The 6,506-nt window shown below is 35.8% G+C and overlaps 1 long non-coding RNA gene across 1 annotated transcript; it reads left to right on the forward strand.

Moving 5' to 3' along the window:
* Positions 1–533: 533 nt before the first annotated feature.
* On the forward strand, positions 534–5,918 carry LOC139457590 (uncharacterized). The gene is made up of 2 exons (XR_011652616.1): positions 534–622; positions 1,246–5,918. It is a non-coding gene; the product is annotated as an uncharacterized lncRNA (long non-coding RNA).
* The last annotated feature ends 588 nt before the right edge of the window (positions 5,919–6,506 follow it).

Here is a 6,506-nt window from a genome sequence, read left to right on the forward strand (position 1 = left end):
CACTATACCAAAGGGAATTTAAATTTGCTTTTCTGACAACCTTTATTTGTTAATAAACTAATTCTTAATTTTTTTTGAATCCTCCAATATGACTATAGCTAAGGCTATCACAATGTGCATGTGTAAACATTTGCACATCTACTACACTCTTTGTATACGTTTTTTAATGTATGCTTAGCAATGATGCACAAAGTCTTTAAAGAATTGTGGTAAGCAGAAATACCAGTAAGGGGTAACCTTGTGCCTAATCCGTTTGTTTATTGGCAGTACAATATGTTTAAATCAGCTTAACATTTGTATCTGACGGAATGATTTTTTAAAAAAAATCATTTAATACATGTTGACAAACTGACAGTAATAATAGCCTTGTAGTTTCATTGCATTGTGGTTATAATGCATTACAAATAACAAACATAATTTATATCCTCTTTTGAAAACGTGGACGTCAAGCTTCGTACGCGAGACGCGTCCTTGTATGATATAATATTAGTTGTGTGGAATAAACTATTCTATTTATAGGTTGTGAGGTTATTCCGAAACTTACGTCAAGGGATTTCGTCTGAGGAAACAAGTACTGTGCATTGGAGGGACTTTTCGTCAATGGTTCAAGTTCTGGTTGGCTGTAAGTGTGTCTTTGAATTTGGGAAGTTGAAAAACTTAAAATAAAGTATCGATATTTCGAATCTAAATCTACTGGTAATCCGTTTATGATCAATAATTAATCGATTTGAATGAACGAGGAACACAAAGTTTGGATTTCCTCGGAAGTTTTCTAAATAATGTCCTGTAGCCCAGATGAGTTACACCGGAAGATTAATCAGCTGGTAGTCTCAAACATATATTCTGTCACGATATCCGATAATAAGAAATAGAAAACCCACAAAGATGATAGATCGCTAAAACAACGTCGTCTAGTCATATTTATTTAGCCCGTTTTCTATTTTGTTTTGGTTGCTATCGTGTCAAGAAATGTTGAAATTTGGCTTATCAACATTTGTTAAACTATCCAAAAGCTGTGGTTACTTAATTTCTGCCAACATTTTACATGATAATATTATCTAATGGCGATAAGTATTGTTAAAAACATTTTCAGTTTCTACAATAACTCCAACATGTCCATTGTCATGTTTAATAAATGTTAAATTAGAACTTGGTAGATCTACCTCTGAGTATCAACATACTTTTTAAACTTATGTGTCCCGTACAAATTCTCAACATGATCATTATTGTCTTTATCCTTTTCAGTTTTGTCAAACTAAAAGTACCATGGGATGCAAATCTAATCCAAAGGACACAGACATGCAAAAGGAGAGTTCACAGCGGGAAGATATTGTCACAGACTGTGAATCACGCACCTCACATTCGACTGGGCAGGACAGAAGTCCTCATTCTAACACAGTGCCAAACTCCAACATATCAAGTGGCCCACAGAACACACTTGCAGTGCCAACAACCCCGGTTAGACCAGCACACCAACATATGCATCACAGCTCAACTGACCCCCATCTGCATGGTTCTCGACCCCATAGTGCACACCTCCATCATCGACTGATGGGACGGATTCTACGAGGAATGGGCGATAGCTATTGTTACAGTTGTGGTATAGCACTGCGACAGATGGGTGACGAACTATCAGGGGAGTATGAAGTTCGGAGGGCATTAAGTACAGGAGATTTGCCCAATTCCATAAAAAATTCCTGACAATCATATGTGCCTGTGTTTTATTGAGTGATCATACTTCATCATTCCTGGTATCCGGCTCTCCATCTGAACAATGAAGACGTGATACCAACCTCGACCTGATTTACAGGATCCCAGATGCCAAATTAAAAAATGTACATTGATTTAATGAATTGAGAGTCTTCCAAAAATTATATGTATGTCAAGTTTTAATTTATCAAAATGGCCAAATGATGCTGATGGCATTTCATAATCAACACTTATCTAACGAAGATGTCAGACTACTGAGTCAAACGGATGTTACTGTCAGTGTGTGTGTTGCAAGTAATTTATCGTCATGAATATTGCACAGTATTGCTATTTTGCCTTTTATGTTTTTTATTGGTTATGTTTGTAGACATATATATATGAAATGGGCACTTGACTGTCCCCAAAACAATGCTCATCATAGGAAATAGCTTGTACCATGTATACCATGTATACAGCAAATGTACAAAGTAGTGTTCATATTACCATTAAATATGCTTGAAGCAAAGTAAATAATGGGTTTCATATTTATCATGAATTGTTTGGATTGGATGAAGTTGATATTTACCTTTAGCCCAAAGTTTTTTGTTTGTCGTTAACTTTACTGAATTATGAGCATACATACTTTTGTCTTTTATCATGAAAGTTTTATGCATTGACATTCACTATGTGAATGTAAAGTGATTGGAAGATAACTGTATTCTTATCGGAAATCTTAATCCACATTTTTTTTTATTTAGGTGAAATGAAAATTTGTATTTATGTAAGGTTGTCTTCTGGTCTGTATTAATTATGATTAAAAATATTTTATTTTTCTAACCAAGGTGTTTTAAGAAATCTAGTTGTTATATTTTATGGTTTTGTTGGAAGATAGTCAGATTGCTCTACCTATGCTTGCACCTGGTGCATACTTTACAGGAAATATTAAGCTTAAAAATAATAGAAATTTCTTTGCCACTTACAAACCAGCAAACCTGCTTTAACAACAGTTAGGAAGAGGCTCTTTTAAACTCCCCTTCCAGGTGTTCAGTGATAGTATCTGTTTGTGGAAACTCACAATAGTTACAAGCCTTGTCCAAGTGATGATGGTCGCTATTGTTACAGCTGTGGTATAATAACAGTAATAGTATCTGTTTCTGGAAACTCACAATAGTTACCAGCCTTGTCCAAGTGATGATGGTCGCTATTGTTACAGCTGTGGTATAATAACAGTGATAGTATCTGTTTGTGGAAACTCACAATAGTTACAAGCCTTGTCCAAGTGATGATGGTCGCTATTGTTACAGCTGTGGTATAATAACAGTGATAGAAAACATAATATCAGCTTCAATCCACCATGTCAAATATCTTCAGTTTTACCTCTGGTCTAATGATAAAGTCATGCTTCCAGTTAACAGCTGAATTGTTATGAATATGTCCACACAGATTTAGCATGTTTCAGGAGTAAACATTGTATTTTTGTTTAGAAAAGTGACACACTATCTCATAGTAATACTTATACTATACTTGAAGTACTAAACCAGAGAGAAATATAACTGAGTACCACAAGGTTGTTTATTTATGATCATGAAGTCATACTTTTGTTTATTTCTTGAAGGGTAAAAACACACTGAAAATCCCCTCCATGATAACTGACCCGTTAGTGCTGCCACATCACAGAGACACTTGTTCAAAGTATTCCAGAAAGTATTTCCCCAAACCTTCCAGTAATTTGTCTTCTTCGTCTCACAAATATGGATGCCAGTTGGCCGTCGTATCATGGTGTTTGTAGGTACTGTATTCACCATAATAAGCACACTGAGTACTTAGATTAGTGACAAAGCGAGGCATTTGTCATTTAATGATTTATTATATTTCTTGTCTGAGGTTGAGTGGTAGTGATCAAGCTTAGTTCAAAAGTCGTTAAAACTAAAAGAAGTTAAAACCTTTTCCATAATAAATACCAGGCAAATATATACCACTCTTTGCTGTTTTCTGTAAAAAATATTGACTGTTAAATTATTCAGGGTGACTACAAAGATGACTCTGGTTGGTAAGGGGTAGCTTATTGAAGTAGGGTTTTTAAGACTGCGAAGTGTATTTTGTGATGTTTTGTGGGGCCAATCTTCTTTCATTGTTTGTCATCACCACTCAACCAATGTTTATTGCAAATCAAAAATAATTTATTTTATTCTCACCTATCATGCCCATTCCAAATTAGAACTGTTTGGACATTTTAACAACTGCTGTGAAACAAGGAGCAATTAGAAATGTCAGAGTTATGTCCCCTGATGTGACTGTCAGTCTCTTAAGACAAGTAAAGGTTACATATGAAGAGAAATCGAAAGGTTCTCAGTCCCAAATGTTTTTTTATTAAGTGTTATCTAAAGGGTCTTTCAACATTATCACTGGGACTAGGTATAGGGAGTTATAAATACCAGTATATGTAATGAAAGGTTCCTGTAAAGAACATACATCCACCCAAATATTATTTAAGGATTGACTGTGTATTTTTTTCGGTTCATTGAGGTATGAATCGAAAAACCGATGTGCAAACTGTATGAATCCGCGTAATGGTTGTTAGTAAATTAGCACATTGAGTATTTTTGTACATTTTTATCGTTTTTGTGACCTGATAATTGCTCATGGTCACTGAAAGTGGCACCATTGTGCTGCTGTACAGTGAAGGTCTTCCAACTTTCAGGTCCATCAGATACTGTGACGTATGATAACCTGGAGTGTATACACTGTAGCCATTAGGACTACATAATGTTCACCAAACTCGACCAGGCTCCTGGCATGCCTGTACGTATGACCACTAGCCTGAACTAAAGACTAGTAAATATCTGCTGGGCTAGTAAACATAGCTAAATATCCGTTTGCTGAACAGTTTAATAGCTATGTCCACAGCATTAGACAGTGTGTGACAGTAAATTGTGATAATGAACATATTCCTTGTATGTAAATATCCTGGCTTTAGCGAAATGGCAGAACTGATTGGCTTGCTTCTTGCACTTTATTTCTATCATGCTTGTACTTGGAACCACAGGGTAGTCCAATCTGTTTGACCCAGGAGACTTATGTGAAGATTAAATTGAGTGATGATTTATGCATTCATGATTTAAATTTTGAAACAGAGATCTTTATTTGCATGTTTCTAAATACTTTCATACGCTATAAAATCAAAATTATGATGATCCATGTTAGAATAGTGACATTGAAAAGTGGAGTGATTCTGTCAAATGAAACAGCATTCAAAATGTAAAGTCAGGAGTATTTGCTATGATGCCCCTCTTACACTATGTATACTGATTAAATATTTTTCAATGTGCATTGGCGGTGACCCAAACTGTAGAGGTGATGTTTTCTGAAAATATACCTTATAGATAACTGATAAGATGAATCTTGGGATTGCTGCACTTTGAGACTGGTAGAGGGTAAAAGTATTACTCCTTCAGTGATGAATCAGCAATTCAAAGGGTAGAATTGTTAAAAGGGGTGTGTACAACTGGTCTTGGTTGTATAGTTACTGATAATGTAACATGTTGCCAAAAATAATTGGTCAAGAATTGGACATTTTGTGTTCTGACTTAGATGTAGGAACAGATATGATTTATGTAACCATGGTTACTGCTAGAAGAGTATTTTAAGTGATGCCTTTGATCACAGGAATACAGTGACATGGAAATGTTCAGATGATCAAATTCCAGATTTATAATCATGGTTTAGAGGTCATGACCCTTTTAATTATATTTGTCTTTCCCAAATCTTGCTCCAGAAGGAGGGGTTTCTGGACTTAAGGGGGTTTGGAGTAACACGATTTCACTGTTGTCACTTTTGCAAAATGGCAACATTGTTACTTAAGAAACTTAATGACACATGTTGTTTTCCAATAAAAGATTGCTGAACGATTGACAATGAAGTTAATGACGATGTCAGTGACTTGTGACTTGTACATCAGGAACAGTCTTTACCTATGTGTTTACCAATGAGCTTCTCCTGTTTTGTTGAAGTGATTAGACATGCTTCCTGAAAACTGATAAATATTTTGGTACATGGAAGTCGTTACCATGGTTACAAATGGCTTCTTTGATGCTGCAGTGTTTTAAGTACATAGATAGATACCAGCTTTAGGGTGTGGTATTCATTGTGTTTCTGTTATTGAAACAAGCATGTCTGGAGTGATGAAATGATTCCTCTTGCAAATAAAGTTTCATGTCATCGACGTTTCAGTTATTGTTCTGTTGTCATGTCTTCACCAACCAAGCAGTTGTGTAGTGAGTGAGTGAGTTGGGTTTAACGCTGCTTTTAACAGTATTCGAGTTATATCACGGCGTGTCAGCTTAATGTGGGAGGAAAGCCCGAAGTGATGCAGGTCTCTGACGTTAACCACTTCAGTGAAACCCACGAGCAGGGGTTTGTGCTGACAAACCTAGAAACATAATCAGGGCGAACCGGGATTAGAACCCATAATCATAGGTTTCTGACGTGCCCAAGGGACGCAACTGCATAGTGAATTGCGGCACCTTAGACGACTGGGCCACCCGTGCCCCCAAGCAGTGGTGTAGCACAAAAAGAAAGTAATTACACTTCTATATGTTTACAAAAATAAAATACATTTAAAACAAAAATGTACTTTAGTGTGTTCTTTTCATCATAAAGATGACGTCAATGTCACCCCTGCATTATATGTCAGGGATATATTTTGTTTTCTGAGCATAAATTGAAAACAGTGAAAGATTTTTCGTCCAAACTTGTACATGTATTAACCAGGGACTTAGGTGGTGCCTTTTCCTATTTAGGAATTTTTGAAAAATTAA

Source organism: Haliotis cracherodii, unplaced genomic scaffold (genome assembly GCF_022045235.1).
Source record: "Haliotis cracherodii isolate W230 unplaced genomic scaffold, xgHalCrac1.p SCAF_1, whole genome shotgun sequence".
Lineage (NCBI taxonomy): Eukaryota > Metazoa > Mollusca > Gastropoda > Lepetellida > Haliotidae > Haliotis > Haliotis cracherodii.